This window comes from Odocoileus virginianus, chromosome 12 (genome assembly GCF_023699985.2).
Source record: "Odocoileus virginianus isolate 20LAN1187 ecotype Illinois chromosome 12, Ovbor_1.2, whole genome shotgun sequence".
Lineage (NCBI taxonomy): Eukaryota > Metazoa > Chordata > Mammalia > Artiodactyla > Cervidae > Odocoileus > Odocoileus virginianus.
This window is the reverse complement of record NC_069685.1, coordinates 27317559-27342170: the sequence shown is the minus strand read 5'-3', so window position 1 is coordinate 27342170 and position 24612 is coordinate 27317559. Positions and strand designations below refer to the sequence as shown.

The window sequence follows — 24612 nt, the reverse complement described above, 5'->3', positions numbered from 1 at the left end:
GTGATGCCATCCAACCATCTCATCCTCTGCCACCCTCTTCTCCTTTTGCCTTCAATCTTTCTCAGCATCAGGGTCTTTTCCAATGAGTCAGCTCTTAGCATCTAGTGGTCAAAGCATTGGAGCTTCAGCATCAGTCCTTTCGGTGAATATTCAGAGTTGTTTTCCTTTAGGATTGATTGTTTTGATCTCCTTGCTGTCCAAGAGACTCTCAAGAGTCATCTCCAACATCACAGTTCAAACGCATCAATTCTTTGACATTCAGCCTTCTTTATGGTCCAACTCTCACATCCATACACGGCTGCTGAAAAAAACCATAGCTTTGACTATATGGACCTTTGTCGCAAAGTGATGTCTCTGTTTTTTAATATGCTGTCTAGGTTTGTCATAGCTTTTGTTTCAAGAAGAAGAAAGTTTTTCTTCCAAAAAGCTGTTCTTCCAAGTCTTTTAATTTCATGGCTGCAGTCACCATCCACAGTGATTTTGGAGATGAAGAAAACAAAATCTGCCACTCTTTCCACTTTTTCCCCACCTATTTGCCATAAAGTGATGGGACCAGATGCCATGATCTTAGTTTTTTTAATATTGAGTTTTAAGCCAGCATTTTCATTCTCCACCCATAACATAGAATCATCTGAAGCATATACCTAAAGACTTTATTCTGTCATTTCTGCTTCCACTGCAGCTCACCAAAAATGGAGCTGCTTGTTTATCCAGCTGTCAGCCGTTTCCCATAAATGTCTGGCCCAGCTTGCTGCACAGTGGCAGGCATTACTTTAGTACCAATAGGTTGGCCCTCTGCCAGGTCTTCATTGTTGGCAACTCCATCTTGCTATTGAACGCTGAGTATGAGTCAGAGGTGATGCTGATGAAACCCTGGCCAGGTCCTGACAGCAGGGGCAGACCGAGCCACCCAGGGAGAGTGGGTCTGACCTCCTCTCCACAGAGCTGTGGTTAGTTCTAAAGCTTGGTGCCATCTCAGTGCAAACAGTGTGAGATGCAATTCAACGACTCCTATGCACACATCACTGGGGTGGGTTGTCAGAGGCACAGAAGTATATGTTGGTTTCTGTAAGAGTTGTGGCCAGCAGCCACAGGTTCTTAATTGGGTTTAGCTTGAAAATAAATGCCTCACTGGACGGTGACACTTATCAACTCTTTGTTTTTTTTTTTTGAAGAAAATTGTGGCTTTGTGTAGGCTGATGTGTAACTTTAATAATCTTATCCTTAGTCCCAAGTACTGTGCTAATTTGTTCCTAGTTTTCTTCATCTTTTATTGTATTTATATAGCAGCAGCTGGTGAATGACTGTATCATTAGATAATACCCGTATTTTGAGAGGTTAAATTTCCTAGAAACCAGTTTCTAGTTTTTGTGTGTCCTTGCTTGTGCTCTTTGAAGAGACTGAAAAAGAATGTTCTACAAAATCCTGTCTTGCTCTGCAGTGATGAGGTCAGACAGACCTCTGCATGAGGCTGAGTAAAGCTGCCATACAACTGTGGGGTGGCTTTGGAAAATTGCAGACATATGGGGCTTGCTTAGTCACCACCACAGCTCAATCCCATGGCTCCTGTCACCACTTCGGTGAGTTGGTAGTACAATAGAGATGTCACTGTGGTAGGGCCTGGAATGAGGGCAGTCATAGGTCAGTTTCACTGCTAAAATGAAAATAAATTCTTTCTAGTCATTTCTTATTAGAAGGAATTTCTGAATGGAAAATTCTCCACCACTAAATTGGATTTTATCTATATAAAACTTTATTGCTTATGACTATCAGGGTCAATTCCCACTGGCACCTGAGAGCTAGAAAATGACCTCTGTCATCACAATAGAAAGAAGTGTTTGTTCTTAAATTGGTCAAAAGCCAAGTCATTAATTGCCTCTAAAGGTACAAAGCGAAAAAAGAATTAAGAGTTTTAATTGCCACAGAAATTCCAGATAGAAAATTTTACATTCAGTTGCACCTGAGGTAGCAGAAAACTCCAACGGACTAAGTCCAGTGGCCAAACCAGAATTTGATTTATATAAGATTCCCTAGAAGTGGATCGCTGGGACTTGTACATATATTTGTTATATAGAGGTTTTTTCTCAGTATAGCTTCAGGTATATTATAATTAAATGTACATAAACATGTATATGTTACCTATATATTCAGTCTGATGTATTAACCATAAGATACCAAATTATTAAAATTATTTTCAAAGCCACAAACTATGTGAGGGTAAAGATATTATCATGTAAAATGCAAAAATGCTTTCCAGCTATGGTGATATTTTATGCCAACTGAATGCAGAATTTAACTTAAAACCATAAATTTGTGTATTAAAATGAAATGAAAAAATGTTGACCAGCTATATAAAAAGGGCAGCCATCACTGCCCACGATTTTATTTATAGTCTTAATGTTAAAAAGCCAGGGTTTTCCCCCACACTATAAAGCACTGATAATATTTTCAATCAATTCCTACCTACTGGAGTATAATGTAAAATCTTGTATGTGCTTTAATAATTCTTTAGAAATCATTCTTTGGATTGGTATTCATAGAATGAGAAAGGAATTACTTGATGTATTCCATGTGTTTTTATTGAAGCCAAGATTAAAAAAATAATAATAAGGAGTAGGTAAGTGCAGAGTCACCTCAGATTTTGGTTAGAGGAGGCCGAAGAAGAGAGTGAAGGGCGACATGACGGTGGCTGTGGCGGAAGCCATCACTGGGCATCGTGGCCACAGATGGCTTCATGGGAAGACACTCAGAGGTTGTCTTTGATTTTAGTTTATATATTAAAGAAAATCTTACAGTGTTTCACACAAATAGCTTGACAACTTGTATTTCACAGTACAGTGTGTGCAAAACAATACCATTCCTGGGACATGTTGACTTCACGTTGAAATTCTGGGAAAGGAGGTGACACTGTAGAAGGCAGCCTTCCCCACGCCTGTAAATGCTGTGGTTACAGAAAAGAGATCAAGTCCTTTGGTTTTCTCACCTAAGACTATAAGTTAATTCATTAATTTATTCACCAAATGAGTACCCATAATTCTGTAAGAGTCTGGGAAATGGTTCTTTTTTTTTTTTTTCCTGAACTGTGCAGTTGGTGGGATCTCTGTTCCCCAACCAAGGATTGAACCTAGGCCACAGCAGTGAAAGCACCAAGTCCTAACTACTAGGCAGTGAGGAAACTCCCGGAAAATAGTCTTTTACGAGTTGTGATGTGCAACAGTTAGTAGTAATTGTGGAATTGACAGAGGAACCTGAATTACCAATCAACATAAAGGAGTCAGAGCTCTCCCTGCAGCATGCTGTGTAACCTGGCTGCATAGAAATTGGGCTTGCATTTCGCTCTCTGGACAGTTGCTACTGCTCAAATTGACGCTGTGTACCGTAGAGGTTGAATAAGCACAAAATTCCATCAGTAAAACCTAAGTCTTCAAAGATATAGGCAAAATGGGGTTTTTTTGTAAAGGACTTGAGTCAGGAAGGACCACAAGATAGAGACTCACCTTAAGCATCATCAGATTACATGATCAAGAAGGAGGTGAGTTTACGATTCTGAAGTCCGGAATCAGCATAATCTATATAAATAGACCTGGTCTGAGAGGAGCTGCTGTTTCTCTGTGATTCATTTAAGATGCCTTACAAAACCAGAAGCTCTATAACTTGAGCTTGAAGATATAGAAAACTAGAGCTTGAAGATGTAAGAAAATTAACTACAAATGGAGCAACCTTTAATAGTATAGCCCTATGAGTTACTGTACAAAGAAAGTTTGCATTTTCATCCTCATCTGGGTATGTTTCTATTGAAATACAAATGCAATGTACCACATTTTGCAAAACCCAAAGAACTCTTAAAATGGGTACTTATGCTTGTCATAACTAGGTAGGGTGGGATGGAGTTCTTCTAAGAATGAAGACATTTATATGCAAAAACCAGATTGATATAAACCATTATCATAAAAGGAGTAGAAGAAATGTCATGAGTGAATGCCCTGTGGCTGAAGTACAGTTTGAATCAGCAAAAGGCTACTATGTAGGAAATGATCTGACTGGTGGGCTGGCCTATTGTGAACAGACCTGCTTGACTAGACTTCTGTACTCTTTAACACACTTATAAGTAGTAGAAGTAGAAAAATTTCAGTGGCTACAGTCATAACTAGGGAGGTAATACTGTTATTTTCTGAATATGTTAAAACCAATGTAAAATAGTAGCATTGTTTCATTGCTGAATGCCCCTAAATCATCTGGTTATTTCTATTATGAATGATTTAGATACAATTCCATTGCATTGTAGGAAACAGCTCAGATAAACTCTTGGAATGTCTCCAAGTCTATAATTCCCTTGTGAAAAGTACATATAAGAGGAAAAAAATTTTTTTTGCGTGCGTGTTTTGCTTAAGATTGTCTCTGCTCAGTTACTCCATTTTCCTCTTCCTTCCATTTTCCAAGATATTGAACCACTGAATATATAACAGAATATATGCTTAAAACTCTCCTAACATTCCCCCCACCTAAGGGCTGTGAGCTGTGGTGAAAATAATGGAGTAGATGAGCAAGCATGTGTTTTCACTGCAAACATTATTTTTATTGTAAGTAAGTAATATGATGCATATATTTGTGTGTTAGTCATATCTGATTATTTGTGACCTCGTGGACTGTCGCCCCCCAGGCTCCTCTGCCATATGGGATTTCCCAGGCAAGAATACTGGAGTGGATTGCAATTTCCTTCTTCAGGGATCTTCTCAACCCAGGGATCAAACCCACAACTCTTGCACTGGCAGGTGGATTCTTTACCTGGCTGAGCCAAGAAGGAAGTATAAATGCTGTAGTGATTGTTCATTTCAGAACATTAAACATTAGGGTTTACAGAAGCCTTTTTTGTTACATGTTTTCGCATCCAACCAAACGCTGAAAATATAATTACAATAAAATGGAGAGTCCTCAAGAATTTTTGACTTTAGAAAGGAATTTTCAAACTTGTCAAGGAAGGATTAGCGTGTTAGATGTGGAGGATTCTCCTTGAGGTTAATTTTTCCTGTTTTTTTCCTGAGGAGAATATCAGTAGGAGATGCAACAGGAATATTTTAGGATGTTCTAGATGATATTATGTCTGTTTCCACAAAAATTACATGCCTACATTTAATTATGTAACCCTTAAATAGGGGAAATTATAATTCTATTCATTTGAGAATGTATAATCTTTTTCAAACACATTTAGATATAAGCCATATGTTAAATTGAGTAAATCAGGTGTTGAAATAATGTGCTTTACTTTTGAATACATTACCCCAGTATTTTTAAAATTATGAAAAGTCAGTAGCAGCCTGAGTATAAGTATATCAGAATAAATTATCAGGCTCTTAGCTCTCCTGGAAAAGGATATTGTTTTGACAGTTGAAATTTGGCAGTTGGTAACCTGGTAGATGGTGGTGGATAATGAGAAGATACCTGTAGTTTGAGAGCAAGGACCTTGCTTTCAACCGTCAGTGTTATCTGTCCTTGCATTCATTGGCACCAGTGCTGGCCAGTAGACATGGGGCATGGGTTGTCCAGTTTTCTTGTTCATGTCACCCATAACTCTAGTAGCATAGTCATCTTTCTTTGGAAAGCATTATCCATCGAAGATTATTGGCAGCAATTTTAATCTGCACCCTCTCTTCTTCTGTCACAATGTTCATTCATTCATTCATACATTAAGAAATACTTTTGGTGTGCCAGGAGCTATGCTAGATGACTAGATATAATGGTGAGCAAATGCAGCCACAAGGAAAAATAATCATGCAATGAATGTACAAAGTAAGATAGGTACTGTAGGCAGGGATTAGGGTCATGAGGGAGAGGACTCTGAACCCAGATGCGGACTTAGATAAGTCTGCCCTAAAGAAGTTGGGCTTGAGTAAGACCTAAAGCTACGCCAGTAAATTTGTGCCACAAACTGTGTGATTATTTAGAGGAGTTCAAATTAAAGCACTTTTAAAATTTGGTTTCTCCATGGCACTCAAAGCTGGTACACTGGGACAACCCCGAGGGATGGGACGGGGAGGGCGGTGGGAGGGGGCTTCAGGATGGGGACACATGTACACCCATGGCTGATTCATGTTAATGTATGGCAAAAACCACTGTAATACTGTAAAGTAACTAGCCTCCAATTAAATTAAATTAATTAATTTTAAAAGTAAAATTCAGTTTCTCAGTCTCACAATCCACATTCAGTGTTTAGCATTGGTCCCAGAGGATTTAAGTTTACTACCTGCTGGAGTGGTGGTTATCTCAGAGGTTAGGTGTCAAGAATTCCACAGATTAGGGTAAAGGATTCCACATGAGGTATTAGGAAGCTCAGAGACTTGGTGTTAATGCAGTCTCAGTGAATGGAGTATTGGCAATCGTGTATATGTGGCGTGTATCACTTGCTGGTCAGGTAAAGATATGCATTTCCTAGAGACATATGTGTGTATATGTATGTGTGTGTATTTGTATATATATGTGTGTATAGTGGTGTGACATTATGAGAACTCATGGAATTAGAATTTACTCTGGGTCATTACATGCAAGCTTCTCAACCTTTTTAAGTCAACAGCATATCCTCATAAGTCTCTAATTGTGGATCAGAGGATCTGAAATCAAATACAGTCATTGAGCCTGAAATTCAAGATCTCTGGTTGCAGCACACCCTCAATTTTTAAACTGTGAAAAGTTGTAGGAGCTGCAAGCATGTGCTGTTTGTAATTTACTTCTGACAAAGCAAAGCTGGGGGTTTTGTCACAGATTAACAAACACAAATTATTGAGATTATTATTTTAACTATGTGACATTGTCTTTCCCACTGACAAAAGCAATCAAAATGACTAAAATTAAATCAGTTACAATGAATAGATTCCCAAAGATTAGAAGTGTTGTTGAAAAAACAGCGTGCATTTATTAAATTTCTTACATGTTACTCCAAAAGTGTTAGTGAGGTAAATACCCTCCTCCTATGGATTTCAGAATGTGGCTAGAAGTAGATGTAATTCTGGAGATAATTTCATCAACCCTCTCACTCTCTAGATCAGGAAACTGACATTTAGGTCAGGTGCACTGACCATTTTCAGTGACTTTAACCTATACAGATAAAAATGTCAGCAAGACTTTGATAGTAACAGGAACTAGACTGAATGACAATAATACTGTAAGCATTAAGTCTCTAATATTACAGAATTACAGAGTTTTAGACTTTCGATGACTATAACAGTGCCTGGTCCAGTGTTGGAATCGCCTTGACAACAGCCTTGTAGGTGGTCACCTGCTGCTACTTAAATACTTACCCCGACAGGAAGTTGGAAAGCAGCCCATTCTATTATGTGGTAGCTTTTCATATTGGAAAGTCTTTACATTGAGTTTGTATTGTTATCCCTATGAATTTCTACCCATGGGCTCTGCCCTCTGGAGCCAAGGTCTGCAAAGTGTTTGCTGATAGCAATTATGTTTGCTCTAATTTTCTTCTTTTTCCAGGAAACACATCTCTAGTTCTGAGTTATATGTCATATGTGGGGCAAAGGTCAAGTGAAAGAAAGAAAATAATGTGCTATGGCTTATTATTAGAACTCAAGGAGTTGGAATTTATCCTGGGTCACCAATGTAAGCTTCTCAACCTTTTTGAGTCAACAGTATGTCCTCATTAGTCCCTAATTGTAGATTAGAAGATCTTATATCAAATATAACCATTGAGCTTTGTAATTCAATAACTCTAGTTGCAGCACATCTTTAATTTTTAGTTTTTGAAAAGACTATCCATACTAAAAGAAATCAAAAGCCATGAATTGTAACATGAGTGGGAGATTCAGTGAAATAAGAGGTGAGACCTTTTGCTTATAAAGACTGTGGTCTGAGACACCTAGATTAATATCAGAATCTGTAGACTTTATATTGCTCTAAAATGCAATAAAATTTTACTCAATATTATAGCTTTGTTATAAAAAATAAAATTCTTAACAGTTATTTAACTCCATCCTTAAAAGAAAATGTCTCTTCACATCTCTTCCAGTATTAGTTAAAATTCCAGGAAACAACTGATATGCTAGGATATTCTTAGCTACGATTTAAATTAGATTTGGGAAAGTTGTACCATTTCCAAGTGGTTTGCGGACTATAAAAATATAAGTTTACTTGATTTTTAATTTAAATTTAAATCCTAGAAGGCTCTCTTCTCTTTATTCTCTAGAAAACCTAGTACATGAATGGTGCTTATTTAAATATCCACTAATATAATTATCTTCATGAATTCAAAGTACAAAATTACAGATTTTCTAAATACAGGGGCAAATGAATACATACATTTATCTGGCAAATCTAGCTACACAGATGCTGATCAGTTCAAAAACTGATGTACCTACAGACAGAAGTATTTTCAACAGTCTAAGAAACCAAAGCCAAATAGACTTAAAATGGAATTTTGTTACAAATTGCTTTGTGTCTGGTGGGATTTTTGATTTCTGACCATAACTAGATTTGGCTTTATGTAAATTTGCTGTTTAAAGGCCTCAATATGTATAGGCCTATAGCCATTTATTCACTTACCCATTACACATCATGTTACCTAGTGAGAATTGGCGAAAAGTGGATTCTATTTACTAAATTGCCCATGGGAAAGAGTAGGTCCAGTGAAAATATTTTTGCTAAGTGTTTGCTATTTATTTGCTAGGATGATAGCAGTGTTAAGCTTGGAGAAAGTGTGCATATGCATGTTAAAATTAAATTTGGTGCTTAGGTTATTTTATACAATGATTATTCTGTTTATTTAGAATCCTCTACATCCTAGGTATCTTGCCAAATGTTAGAAGGTATGTAAAAATAAGATAGTTCCCACTCCACAATGTGACTGGTGAAACTAATGCTCAAAGAACTAGTAATATACATGCTATCTTATAGGATGTACAAAATGTTGTTGTAATATAACATAGCATATTGTGACATAGGAGAAAATTTCAAATAAGTTCCAGGTTGATTGGAAGGCTTTGAAACTATGTAAGGATCCGCTTGCAATGCAGGAGACCTGGGTTTGATCTCTGGGTCTGGAGAATCCCTGGAGAAGTGAATGTCTACCCACTCCAGTATTCTTACCTGGAGAATTCCATGGACAGAGGAGCCTGGTGCGCTACAGTCCATAGGGTCGCAAAGAGTTGGACACAACTGAGTGACTAACACTTTCACTTCACTTTTTCATGCTGAACCATACAGAAAATTTTTTAAAGTGTAAAATGAAATTAGCCAACTCTCTCAAAATCTTTTGTTTTCCACGTTTCTTCTTTTAAATAAAATATATTGTTTATTTCTTCCTAGCTTTCTGAGCATCTTACTTTTGTTTTTAAAGCTTTCCATAAGCTTTTTCAGGGAACTTTCTTGGAGGAAAGAAAATTTTGAGCTGGGGCTTGAGGAAATGAAGATTTTCTGAGCAGGAAGGAGTACAAAAATACTCCAGGTGAGGGACTTGCTTATGCAAGGCAGGAAGCTGGCATCTGAATTTGGGGATTGGGCAACACTGGGCTGCTTACTGGGGTGTGAGAAGGGAAATGGGAGCAGATGCAGCTAGGAAAGACATTGAAGCCAGGCTATTAAGCATCTAAGTACATCCTCGGGTAGCAGAGAAACAGCAGAGGTGGGTTTTTTTTGGTTTTGTTTTGTTTTCGGTAATTTATTGGCTGTGCTGGGTCTTCATAGCTGCTCAGGCTTTTCCCTAGTTGTGGAGAGTGGGAGCTACTTTCTAGTTGTGATGCGCCGGCTTCTCATTGCAGTGGCTTCTCTTATTGCAGAGCACAGGCTCTAGGGCGCTTGGGCTTCAGCAGCTGCAGTTCTGGGCTCTAGAGCAGAGGATCAATAGTTGTGGTGCACAGGTTAGTTGCTCTGTGGCATGTGGGATCTTCCCAGATCAGGAATTGAATCCTTGTCTCCTGCATTGGCAGGTGGATTCTTTACCACTGAGCCACCAGGGAAGCTCCAAAGGTTTTAAAATTCTTACTCTTAATTGTTTGTAAATAACTTCAGATTTACAGAAAAATTGTGAGTATTAATAATATAAGGAACACCTATATATATATATATATTCTTTACTCAGATTCACTTATGATTAATATTTTATCCCATTTGCCTTTTTATTTGATCTCTCTCTCCTAATTATAATACATATATGCATAAGTTTTCCTGTACTACTCGAGTAAGTGGAATCATGATCCTCTTCTAAATACCTTTGTGTGTTTTTCGTAGAAATAGGGATGTCCTCTTCATAACCACACAACAGTAACCAGCTTTAGTAAATTGAACACTGATATAATACTTTTTAATCTAACTTGGAATTCATATGCCAGTTTTATTTACTGAAACAACATGTTTTAATAGCATTTTGCCCCTTCCAGGACAAGATCCAGTCTAAGATAAAGAATCACATTTAGTTATTATATCCTTTTACTCTTTTATATTTTTCCAATTAAAAATAAGTTTACAAAAAATTAAAGAGGCAAAATGTACCTAAATCAAAAGACTATAAAGACTTAAATCCTACTGCCCACCCTATCTTGTCTTTTTTTTTACCTGAGTACTCATGTTTTACTAATTCTCTGTCTGAACTACTTTTCCAATCTAAAGAGTGTATTTAACAATTATCATTTAAAATAACTGTACCTGAGGTTGCAGATGAACCCCCTCAGGTGTTCTTTACTCCTTTGCCGAAACTGAACTGAGAGCTCCAGTCAAGGAGTTCTTTAAACCTAAGAAAGTGAAAAGTGAAAGTGAAGTCACTCAGTTGTGTCCGACTCTTTGTGACCCCATGGACTGTAGCCTACAGGCTCCTCTGTCCATGGGATTTTCCAGGCAAGAGTACTGAAGTGGGTTGCCATTTCCTTCTCTACCTTTTACTCTTTTAATCTAGAACACTCTATAGCCTTTCTTTGACTTTTATAGCATTAATAGTTTTGAATATTATAGCCCTTTTTTTAAATAGAACTATCCTTTTTTGGTGCTGGAGATTTTATATAGGGGGTTACATAATCAGATATGAATTTTAGAAAATGTCATTCAAGAGGCAGTGTTAAAGATGGGCCAGAAGGCAAGGGACTATGGATACGGCAGGGAAATAGGGCTTCCGAGGTAGCACTTCCCTGGCGACTCAACGGTAAAGAGTCCACCTGCAGCGGGAGACCTGGGTTTGATCCCTGGGTTGGGAAGATCGCCTGGAGGAGGGCATGGCTACCCACTCTAATATTCTTGCCTGGAGAAATCCCCATGGACAGAGGAGCCCAGAGGGCGACAGTCCTTGGGGTCCCAAAGAGTCGGACACGACTGAGTGACTAAGCTCAGCACAGCACAGGTAGCGCTAGTGGTAAGAATCCACCGGCCAGTGCAGAAAACTCAAGAGATGCAGCTTTGATCCCTGGATCGGAAAGATCACCTGGAGAAGGAAATGGCAACCCACTCCAATACTCTTGCCTGGAAAATCCCGTGGACAGAGGGGCCCGGTGGGCTACAGTCCATAGGGTCACAAAGAGTCTGACCCAACTGTGCGCACACACACACAGACTATTTTTTGGCCAGTGTTCCCTTATAGATAGGCAGAGATCAGGGTCAGAGCCTGACCAGTATCCCTGAAAGTTGGCGCAGGCATAAGAATGGAGAGAAAGCAGTTCAAAATGTTGGGTTACGCTGCTTCAGAAAGAAAAGAATAGTCTGAAACTCCAGGTCCATGGGAGTTGGTGGAGAAACAAGACCAAGGTCTAAGACAGTGGGCTTGGATTTTAGATCGTAGCATAAAGCAGATCACATAATGTGAGAATCCTTCTGAAAAAAATAGCATTAAAAGTATAGTTGAACTTACAGTATGCAAAGTAAATCCCCAATAAATAAAAGTTAAGATTGAAGAAAAATCAAAAAGTTAAGCATGAACTGAATTCTAGCAAACTTTAAAGGAGATTTCTGGTGGATGCAGGAAGTTAAGCCTTGAGTGCCAGTGAAGCAGGGGATGGGAAAGGGGTCAATACATAAAGCAAAGGTCATTGAGGGCTATGCCTGCCATAAAAGAAAACAAAAATAAAAACAAAACAACTATGGACACTGTGAAGTGATAAGGAAGCTTTCCTGTCTTGGCCTGGGCTTTGGATAGAGGGGAAAAAAATTTCTCATGTAGGTTTGGATTTTAATTTATACTGCTTGAATTATCTAAAAAAATTTTCAGCCTAGAAATCCACATAAGCCAGAGATAACACAGATTTGCCCAGTAGAAACAGATGAAAACCTTCTTTGGAGAAACATAAGTTCAATATAACCTATGCAAAGATTCCTACAGATAAAGCCTTGCTGAAGATGAATCCAATCAAAAACTATAAAGGATATGTGGAAGAAGAGGGACTCCACTGTAAGAATCCACAGAGACAATAAGACAGCAGAGTTAAATTCCCAGAGATTTGAGATAATAGAACTACTGACTTAAGATTATAAAATAAACATTTAAAAATGGCTAAAGATATAAAGGATTAACCTAAACCATAAGAAAAGAATAAGATGCATTGGGGGAGGTAATACAATTTTGAAAAAATGAACAAGATAGAACTTCTAGAAACACAAAATATAGTTATTTAATTTAAAAATTCAGTTAAATAGAAAATTGGCTACAATAGAAGGAAAATTAGTAAATTGGGAAATAGAAAAAAGATATTTAAAAGAGTAAGAGATATGGAGGAGTGAGAAGAATTATCTGGAATACCAGAAAGAGAGAGTAGAGATCATCACAGAGACACAATATTCAAAGAAATAAGAGCTAAGAATTTTCCAGAATAGATGAAAGATATGAATCAACAGATTCTGAAGGCACAAGGGGACCCAAATGAAAATAAATATACACACACACACACAAAAAAAAAGAAAATAAATAGACACATTGTTGGGTAACTACAAGAAAAAATAATCAAAGGAGAGAAAATATATTAAAAGTAATTTAAAGAAATTTAAAGTAATTAAAAGAAAAAAGACATTATGTTTTTAAACTTTTATTGAAATATAGTTGATTTACAATGTTGTGTTAGTTTCAGGTATACAGCAACGTGTATATATATATATGTGTGTGTGTGTATATATATATATATATATATATATATCAGTTCAGTTTAGTTGCTCAGTTGCGTCTGACTCTTTGTGACCCCATGAACCGCAGCATGCCAGGCCTCCCTGTCCATCACCAACTCCCACATACATATGCACACACACACATATGTATATATGTATATATATTTAAGATTCTTTTCCATTATAAGTTATTATAAAATACTGAGTATAGATAAGACATAGTCTTTAAATATTAGCAACTGACTGATAGCAACAATAGAAGCCAAAAGACAACAGAATAATATTTTCACAATACTAAGATAAAATAACTGTGAACTACAGAGTCATACACTGATAATCACTAAAGAACATGAGGGGCGTAAGAAACATTTCTGGACATATAAGCACTCATACATAGAGTTATATTTTATTTATTTTTGTGGCCACACCATACAGCTTGCAAAATCTTAGTTCTCTGATCAGGTGCTGAACCTGTGCCCCCTCCAGTGGAAGCACAGAGCCTTAACCACTGGACCACCAGGGTATTCCCTACAACTGACTCTTAATAAAAGAATTTATAAAGGATGTACTTCAGGAAGAGAAAATTTTTATGCAGAAAGTTTAAGTGTAAGAAAGAATGATGGACAAACAAGTTGTTAAACATGTAACTGAATAAATATATAATTGAATAAATCACAAAATTATAATGTCTGATGTCATGTTAATAAAAAGAACAAAAATTTGGACACCAATTACATGTAAAATGAAGGAGAGATGATCAAAGGGATGTTAAAGGGATCTAAGGTTCATGTGTTTAAAATTAGAGCAATTGATTAATTTTAATTTGAATATAAATGTTTTTAAAACTTAAACATTAAAAGGGTAGTTATAAGGTATATATACTGTCCAAAACATTAGTGAAAGGACATAGGAATAAATTGTGATTGATCCAAGAGAAGGCTAGAATTTTTTTAAAAAGAAAAAACAGCAACAACACCAAAAAGAAAGGTAAGGACAAGATGTAAATTAAGACAAGGGAAATAACTAAAATATATCAAAATTATAATACATACAAGTGGACTAAATATTCCAGCTTAAAGATTAAGACTCTCAACTGGATTGAGAAAAAAATAATCATCTTTACTATCTTTATAAGTAACATACCTAAAATTTAAGAGCATATATGAAGTACAAGGGTTAAAAATAAAATCAACAAATTTCAGCTGTATTCTCAAAAATAATATCAAACAAAATATTTTTTAAGGAATGAAGTATCATAAGGGATTAAATAATGAAAGGAATAATTCCCGGGACAATATAACAATTTCTAATTTAAATAGGGCTAATAACATAGCTTTAAATTATATGACAAAATTTGACAGAATTGTATTGGGAGAGATAGGTGTAGGAGGAAGTTAAATTTGAAATGAGTACCTGTGAAACCTCCAATTAGAGATCTTGAAGGGAGTTGGATATAACTGGTCTGTATCTCTAGAGAGAGGTTAGATTTTAAGTCTCAACATTTGAAAGTAGAAGACTGTATTACTCCACGTTCAATAGATTCTGAGCTTCTTGAGGAGGAGAATTATATATTTAACTTTGTAAGGCCCTTGTGCTATCACAGTATCATATACAAGTGCTCAATAAAGATAAGTTGACTATATTCTAATAGATAATGATTTGTTTAGATTGTGCACATTTTTAGATCTAGAGATTAATATTTACTGAATGAATACTATGGGGACTATACAAAAGGTTTGAGACATAGTTCCTGCCTTTAGGAATATTGTAATTCAGTTGAAAGATTTTTTTTTAACCCAGTAACTTGAGAAAGAGCAATTATCAATTGTCTATAATGAAAGTTAAATTGCTGTGGTATCCGGGTGAAAAGAGAAAGTTCACCAGAGATTTGAGGTGTTGGAGAAAGCTGTACATAGGTGAAATTATAATTGCTTCTTGAAAAAAATGGGCATCTTTGGTTGAAAAAAGAGGGAAGAGAACATTTTGGTTTGAGGAATTAACATAAATTATTCAGAAGTAGAAATTATTGTGTCTATTTGTGTGACAGTGATTATGGTAGTTTCACTGCAGTTTAAGTACTGAGGAGTGGTAAGAGAAAAAGCTGGATAGATGGTTTTATGAAGTTATGGAGGATCTTAAATTTGTTGTTAAGGGTATTGGGATTGCTTCAGTTCAGTTCAGTCGCTCAGTCATGTCCAGCTCTTTGTGACCCCATGGACTGCAGCAGGCCAGGCTTCCCTGTCCATCACCAACTCCCAGAGTTTACTCAAACTCATGTCCATTGAGTCAGTGATGCCATCAACCATCTCATCCTCTGCTGTCCCCTTCTCCCCCCACCTTCAATCTCTCCCAGCATCAGGGTCTTTTTAAATGAGTCAGTTCTTCACATCAGGTGGCCAAAGTATTGGAGTTTCAGCTTCAGCATCAGTCCTTCCAATGAATACTCAGGACTGATCTCCTTTAGGATGGACTGATTAGGATTGCTTACAAGGTAATAAAGAATCATGGCTGATCTGGCATAATGTTTTAAGCTATTTCTATGAATAATCTGAAGTAATGTATGAGAGGGCTTGAAAGAAGAAGAGAATGGTAAGCAGGAAAATCTGTTTAAAATATATTTAAATTAATTCAGGTATAAACTCATAAGGTCCAGGGCTAAGGTAAAACCAGGGGAATGGAAAAAATGGGATAAATTTGAGAGACATTAAAAAAATGATGAAGATTGGTTTGATTGGATATAAACAAACCAAACTAGAAATATGTCAAAGTTAAGCCTAGAATCATGGTAGTATCCTGGATAAATGACTAATGTGAAGAAAAGTCAATAATTTATAAATTCAAATTTAGAGATCATAAGGACCTTAGATCAATAACCCCCTATACGCAGATGACACCACCCTTATGGCAGAAAGTGAAGAAGAACTAAAGAGCCTCTTGATGAAAATGAAAGAGGAGAGTGAAAAATTTGGCTTAAAACTCAACATTGAGAAAACTAACATCATGGCATCTGGTCCCATCACTTCATGGCAAATAGGGAAACAATGGAAACAGTTGAGAGACTTTATTTTGCCCCTCTAAAATCACTGTAGATGGTGACTGCAGCCATGAAATTAAGACACTTGCTCCTTGGAAGAAAAGCTATGAGAAACCTAGACAGCATATTAAAAAGCTGAGACATTACTTTGCCAACAAAGGTCCATCTAGTCAAAGCTATGGTTTTTCCAGTAGTCATGTATGAGAGTTGGACTATAAAGAAAGCTGAGCGCCGAAGAATTGATGCTTTTGAATTGTGGTGTTGGAGAAGACTCTTGAGAGTCCCTTGGACTGCAAGGAGATCCAACCAGTCCATCCTAAAGGAAATCAGTCCTGAATATTCATTGGAAGGACTGATGCTGAAGCTGAAGCTCCAATACTTTGGCTGCTTGATGCGAAGAACTGACTCATTAGAAAACACCCTGATGCTGGGAAAGATTGAAGGCGGGAGGAGAAGCGGATGACAGAGGGTGAGATGGTTGGATGGCATCACCAACGCAATGGACATGAGTTTGAGTAGGGTCTGGGAGTTGGTAATGGACAGGGAAGCCTGGCATGCTGCAGTCCATGGGGTCACAAAAAGTTGGACATGACTGAGCGACTGAACTGAAAGGACCTTAGATCCCTGAGTTGGGGTGATCCCCTGGAGAAGGGAACAGTACCCACTCCAGTATTCTGCCCTGGAGAATTCCATGGACTGTATCGTCCAAGGGGCCTCAAAGAGTTGGACATGACTGAGAGACTTTCACTTCACTTCACTTCAAGGACTTTAAAAGTTATACTTACAGACACTCCTTTTCAAAGATGAGGAAGCTAACATCAGAAAGTTTATGTAATTAGTTCATGGTCGTGTCAGTGTTAGCTTTAAGAAAATGGCTAGAATCCATGAAGAGATACTTTGAGCAGTTGGGATTATGCTGCTGGTGGGAAATCATCATTGGGTGGATAGATCTGAGGAGTCATCTGACAGGCAGAGACATGCAAATGGATATACTCTTCAAAGAGAGATTACCAACAGACAAGAGAAGAGAAATGATGAATGATAAAGTCATAAGGAATCTCTACTCTTAGGAATTCAAACTAGAAGGGAGATGGCTCCCAAAGGAGTTCAGGAAGGATCACATATGAGGACAATCAGAAGTGGCCAGATTCAGATCCTGTAGTGTGTTGCCCTTATGATACATTCAGTCTTTTGTTACTTTTTTTATTTTGTGTAAAACTCAGTATCCTACTGCATTTTTATGTAAACACCATCACATATTTTGTCAATACTTTATTTCTTGTTGATTTTCTTCCTAAGTATGTCCCTTTATTTCTTTGATTATTAATATTTAATAATAAGCAAACATGAACTAACATTTCATATTTGAAATATTGACAAAAATCTACCTATGTCCTGCTCTTCCATCCCATCTCTCTGACTCACTACAAATATAAGCACTATTTTTTGCATTTTTGTATAGTTTTTACCACTATGTGTATATATATACCTGCTAAATAAATTTCATAGCTACTTTTTTACTTTAAAGGGGCTATTGTTGTTGTTGTTGAGGCGCTAAGTCGTGTCCAACTCTGCAACCCCATGGACTGCAGTATGCCAGTCTTCCCTGTCTTTTACTATCTCCCAGAGTTTGCTAAAACTCCATTGAGTCGATGATGCCATGCAACCAGCTCATCTTCTGTTGTCCTCTTCTACTCCTGCTCTCAATCTTTCCCAGCATCATGGTCTTTTCCAATGAGTTGGCTCTTTGCACCAGGTGACCAAAGGATTGGAGCTTCAGCATCAATCCTTACAATGACTATTCAGGGTTGATTTCCTTTAGGATCGACTGGTTTGATCTCCTTGCTGTTCAAGGGACTCTCAAGAGTCTTCTCCAGCATCACAGTTCAAAAGCATCAGTTCTTTGGTGCTCAGTCTTCTTAACTTTCACATCCCACTTGACTATAGGAAAAATCATAGCTTTGACTATATGGACCTTTTTTGGCAAAGTGATATCTCTGCTTTTTAATATGCTACCTAGGTTTGTCGTAGCTTTTCCTCCAAGGAGCAAGCGTCTTTTAATTTCATGGCTCCAGTCACCATCCACAGTGATTTTGGAGTCCAAGAAAATAAAGTCTGTCATTATTTCCATTTTTTCTCCTTCTATTTGCCATGAAATGATGACATCGAATGCCATGATCTTAACTTTTTGAATGCTAAGTTTTAAGCCAGCTTTTTTGCTCTCCTCTTTCACCTTCATCAAGAGGCTCTTTAGTTTCTCTTTGCTTTCTGCCATTAAGGTGGCATCATCTAAATATCTGAGGTTTTGGAACTTACTTTTTCACACAGTATTATGTTGTTTAAGATTCATTCATATGGGGGCTTCCCTGGTGGTCCAGTGGCTAAGACTCTGAACTCCCAATGGAAGGAGCCCAGGTTCGATCTCTGGTCAGGGAACTGATACCACATGCCCTGACTAAGACCCAGCACAGCCAGAAAATAAAGATTCATCCATATTGGCATATGTAGCTGTAGTCCATTCATTTGTACTGCTCTGTAATATTTCATATATGACCATATACCTCACTTTATTTTCCTATATCCAGAAATAGGAAAATTTCCACTTAGCCTATTTCCAGATAGTTTATTTTGAATAGTGCTTCTATGAACATTCTTGTGCTTGTCCCCTGGTGTATATTGCAAGGACTTGTATTGGGTATATATCTACTTAAATTCATTTAAAACTCTTTTTGTGAAACATAGCACATTAGAATGGCATTAGGTGAATTTTCTGATTGTGGAAATTCAAGTCTAAAATAATCAGCATCTTTTCCTAAGGTGAAATATTCAATTACCACCCTAGGAGCCTTATATAGTGCACACTCTAGATAAGGGCTGTTTACCAAATGTTTTCTTGGGGAGCAAAATTATAAGCTGGAATTGGTCACTGATTTTTTTTTTCCACTGACCCAATTTAATGTCAATGCTATTTTCAGGATACAAAAGGAAAACTGAGGGCCAGAGGCAAGGAAGAGAGGTAACAGGTTAACTGAAGCTTAGCACTGCTTGGCAGCTAGTCCAGCAAAATTCACCTTCATCTTATTTGAGGGTCCTCTTACCTTTCCCAGCAGCCCTCCTTGTGTGAGGGTGAACAATATGAACAAAAAGAACCAAGGAGAAGGGCTCTGTCAGCTTTGTTCACTCAGAATCAGTTGATTGTCTGCCAAGAAAAGTTTCTCATTTTCAAGAGGTTCTGAGCTTAAAATTCTCATCTCTTTGTGAACACACAAGAAAGAACTCTTCTCTGGCCAGGGATCCTACATGTGTGTATGTATGTGCACAGAGGCACAGACGGACGTGCAAAGAAAAAGTGAACACTGGACAGACACAGAAGCTATACTGCCATTCTCTTTATTATCATTTTCTACTTTTGAAGTGTAACAGATATATTTTCACTTAAATATAAATTGTTAGTATACCATACATATCGGTAACCTTGTTGCTAAAACTTCTCACTCATTTTTCCTTGTAGTAATCTACCTTGAAAATCTACTTAGATTTCTAAGTCAAACCTCCTAATTTCCTGCTTTTACCAAACATCTTAGCCTTTGTGCCCAATGACGGTTTACTCCCTTTCACACCCATCTCACAGGGTGTCATGATGAAAGAGAAAGAATGGGTATCTGGTTATCTATGGATGCAGAAATGGAGGACTATCCAAAGGGGTCAGTGAATTATCTGTGTGACATGAGCCATATTGGCTTTCAGGGGGATCTTCTATGACAAGATCTTTAGGGAAGAATTTTGTAGTCTGTAATTTCTAGTCATTTGCTGTGCTCCTATTTTCTTCTTGGGAAATAGATTTTTTAAAAAGTTGAATAGTATACAAATGGCATGTGTTTAGGTGGAGCACAGTGCCAATGCATTACCAATTATTCCAAGCCCACACATAAAACATACATAAAGAAAGTATTGTTTCTGAATTGCAATGTGCTTTCTACAAGGAGATATTTAAAATAGGATGGAAACAGAGGTTTCTTCCTTCTTTGGACAGTACTATAAGGCGTAAGAATTCCCTTACTATGTCAAAGGAGGGTACATTTCTCAATTTGTTTACCACCCCCATTGAAAGGGCTGGATGTAAATTGTATCCAATTAAGGTCTGTGCCTACAAGTACATTCCTGTAGAGTAGATATTATTTGGAAATTCTCTGTGCAACACCTATTCAGGATTTATCTAAGCATATTGTTAATATTTAAGTTTTCTAGACTCAGTCCTATGAAATAACATTGCTATCATTGCATGTTTACCCACCTCCAGTTTCCTTTAAAAAATATGAAAATTTGACTGCAAATAGGTAGATTAGAAAAGGTGAATTCTTCTTGTAGGAAGAGCATTAACTGGAACATTCTGATTCTTGAAAATTAGTACAGCAATTTTTTTTAACAGATAAAAGAACTTCTTATCTTATGAAGAGCTGCATTAATTACAGCCTCAAATTCTGTTTCATGCGTCCTCTTTCAGAGCCAAGGAGAAAGCAGAAAAGATGTGTTGTTGGAAGTCTGTACTCCATTTTCTTCTTTCTTTTTGTAGAATAGCTTTCTGAAAGGTAAATAGTACAGAAATGCCATGAGTTTAGGTGGAACATAGTGCCAAAGCAATACTAATTTTTCCAACAACAACAGTAGCTATAACTTTAAAAACAAAAAACAAATTCCAGTGTTATGAGTAACTTTGCTGATCATAATGAAAGAAGATGAAATTTAATGTCAATAGCAGTATGAGTGTAGGAGGTAATTCTATTTCATTTTATTTTCAGACAAAACAGAAATGGAACATGGTGATACAAGCAAATCAAATACAAGCAAATGAAAAAGTCCAGGTAAAGAGTGTAGACATATCTTTGATCTACATTAAGACCAAAAGCTTTGGATTTAGAGCTATAAAAGGCAGTTTTCATTTTCATTGCATTTATTTCATTTTCATTTTAATTATGTTAAGACCTAGAGTTCCCTTATTTCCTCACATTACCCTTTTTATGTGATAGTGATCAACTAAATACACGGCTGTATAAAAGGAACATGGGAATAATCTATTGAGCAGATATTCTCTATAATGGCAATACTGCTGTACATGCAAAGTTCACCAATATCCGCTTCCTGTTTTCTTTGCCCCTCTTCATGAACTTTGTCCCCTTTCCTATTTAGCAACAACCCTTGCCCAAGCTTTGTCCAGTGATTGGTTTAAGTCCAGTATATGTGTGCATACAAGCCTGCTATATATAGTGGTGTTATCTACATGCTTAGGGTTAGGGGGAAATTCTTTCATTTTTTTAATGCATCTATAAAAGAAGCCAGGATATTTTTATGCGCTGTTACTAGAGACCACATTCTCCATAACACATCCAGGAAAAAGATCAGATCAAATGGAATACTTATAAGATATGAAAGAATTTAAAGTAGCAGCAAGCAAGTCTAATTCTATGAGATAAAACACAAGTAACAAAATGGCAACCCATTCCAATATTCTTGCCTAGATAATCCCGTGGACAGAGGAGTCTGGTGGGCTGCTGTCTATGGGGTCGCACAGAGTTGGACATGACTGAAGCAATTTAGCAGGTATGCATGCAACAATCTTATTATTCTTCTGTAAAAGTTCTAGATAAATTAACATGTTGAGTCTGGTAAAATAACTGAGTCTAATAGGGAATTTAGACTCATCAAATTAAAGCCAGTGCCCTTTGGTGCTCAGAATGGGTTCACATTTACAAATGGTGTTGCCTAATGTATTAGAAAGAGCCCCACAAACCTAGATTTGAATTTCAAATCTGCCATTGATTGGCTGGTGACCTTGGCCAGTTGACCTTCTGATCCTCAGTACTCCTCCACAATGGGGGAAAATGATGTTTAGCTTGCAGAGCTGTTGGTAAGGATAGCTATTCATTGGGTAGCTGTTCTATAAAGTGTCTAGAAGGGTGGCTGACACATATGACCTCAAAAGTAAGTTGCTTTTGTTTTTACTGTTATTGCACATCTTTACACACTGGTTTTCTATCAAATGCCTCTAATATTATAATGAACATAAAGACCCCATTGAACCTGAAATCATAAGTAAGATAATAAAATGCCTGAAATTTAGAAAAGACTTTTGATCCAGAATACTCAAAATCCTCCCCTTCTAATTTCTCCTCCAGTTAGTTTTGTGAAGTGAAAGGAATACTCTTGTGAGCAAATCCAGGAGCAGGGGTGAGATGGGATATCACTGCCTGGCTGCACCACTTTTACCAGTCAGTCCAGGCTAAGTGAAGGGACAGAACGGCACCGGGAGGAAGGTGGGCAAAAGGAAACAAGGAGTGAAGTCTTCACATCTTAGGCCACCAGGGATGTCTCAGAGGATCCCATCCACTTACACATAATGCAAACCAATTTGAGTCACCTGCTGAAAAAATAAATAAATAATTTGGAAAATGTTGCAATTTATACAGAAGCTAAGAAGGAAAGCAAAGACGTGGGCTCCTCTCAAATATCATTTTAAAAAAAAATTTTGTCCAGAATTAGCCCAGTCATTGCTTCCCTTCTCGGCTTTTCTCAAGCTGTCAAAAGAGAGCCAAATTTAGTTCTTGGTTCCTTCAGGTTTCTTGCTGGCTGCCAAATAATACGAGGCCCTTCATCTCCTCCCTGGTGTTGCAATCCTTCACAATTGCTTCATCCACCAACTGCCTCACGCCAACACTTTGCCTACTGTTTTCTTCTCTGTCTCTCCTTCCTGTGTGGCCACTTGGCCTGTTTGCCAGCAGCAGATTGGCCCAGAACAGCAGGCTGTCACGTGACCAAGTCCCAGCCTCTGCGAAGCACCCACGTCTGAATTTCCATGACGCACCTGCTGCCGTCACATTGGCTCTCAAGTAAGTCAGTGGTCAAATCTTTTCCAAAAGTGGTTTTGACAGAGAACAGCTTAAATCACCAAAGATGTTGACAAATGCGCTGTTATCTAGGAAAGTGAGTAAAGCAACTCGTTTGAACGACAGGAACAGATAAGGCCCACCTCTTTGTCTCCTTGCCTTTTTACACTGGTATTCCTGTGGAGACAAAGGGAAAGAATGGAAAGGAAACAAAGGCAAATCTTTAGTGCTGGCTGTCCCAGGGTTGATTAGGTTGCTGATCTGTGTGGCAGGTTTCTAGGTTCTCACCCAACTTCTTGGCTGCTGTTCAAAGGATTTAACAGTGCGCTTTGTAAATAGTGGTGTACAAAGCCGTTCTAAAAATAGTACATTTCCAGGGTCTGAATTGGGTGAGTGGAATGAGTGGCAATGACTGTATTGTACAAAACAGATTACAAGCAAGTTACTCGATGGTACTTGATATGCAGGGTTATTCACATGCTTCCTCTGGCTTGGTTAAATAATGCAAACACATTTACCAATGTACATGATCGTTCTGTTTATTTGTGCTCTGGAGAACTCATGTGTGTTTATGACTGACAAATGTACTTGTTCTATTTTCTGACAATCAAACAAAGCTCTTGCGATGAGGTAAATAGCTGAGTTAAATAGTGGAGCCGACACTCCTGAGAATCGCTGATGTGACACTATGGTGGTTGTTAATGACAGGTTTCCTGCTGCGCTTTCTGCCCAAAAGGATTTTTGCTGAAGGTGGGAATCAACAAGAGGCTCTGATGACTAGGGGGACTGCTGGGTTTGGCTAAAATCTCTCTGGAAACCATGTGTGTGAAAGCTTGTGCCTCGTAAGTAATTTTTCACTGAGGGAGCTACTGCTCTTGTTCTTCCTTGTCCTGGCGCCTGTGGTTGGGCTGCTTGGGACCTCAGAGAGTAGCACAGTCCTTGCTGTCACCTACTGCAAAAGGCAGGTCAGAGGTACTTTTCACTGAAGACTCAGGCTCAGGGAGAGCCCCAACGGAACTTTAAATAAGAACATAATTACCTGAAATGAAATGCTGTGATGTGTTTGCAGTCATTTGAAAGCAAGACACCCCTTCTGTTTTCAGCTATAAGTGGTACTTGTTCCTATACATTCTGAGAAGAGAAATGTTCTCTTACCAAAATGCAATATAATTATTTCTTACATAAATAGTTGTGTTTCAGGCAATTTGAAGATGCTCTTTTTTAATATCAGTAACAATGTGGAAAATCTTAGGTGAACACTTTGATTGTTCTGACAGGTCAGTTTCCTCTTAGAAGTCAGAAACTGAGAATAGGGACAGCTCTTGAAGGAGTCAGACCAGGGAAATACATTAAAGAGGATTAAAAAAAAAAAAAACAAACTCAGCCTGTCACTTTAGCAAACATTTCTCCTACCCAAATTTCATGCCTATAACTTGATACAGTCTTGGGTAGATTGGCTCTGACAGTCTGGAAGTGTACATTTTGACACTCCTCTCTCCCCCACTTCTGTATGACTTTGGGAAAGGTCCAAAAACTCTTTGACTTTCCAGTTTTCTCATCCATGAAATGGTTAGAATAATATCCGCCTCACTACGAGGATTAAATAGGTAATGTAAGCAATGT

At 37.7% G+C, this 24612-nt stretch overlaps 1 long non-coding RNA gene across 1 annotated transcript in view; it reads left to right on the top strand.

Moving 5' to 3' along the window:
- The window catches only part of LOC110132994 (uncharacterized), a 36676-nt gene extending 13556 nt beyond the window's left edge, over positions 1–23120 (top strand). Inside the window, exons 2-3 of the long non-coding RNA XR_011490530.1 lie at positions 20908–20970; positions 22882–23120. This is a non-coding gene — a long non-coding RNA (uncharacterized lncRNA). The remainder of the gene's footprint in view (positions 1–20907; positions 20971–22881) is intronic.
- Positions 23121–24612: the final 1492 nt, after the last annotated feature.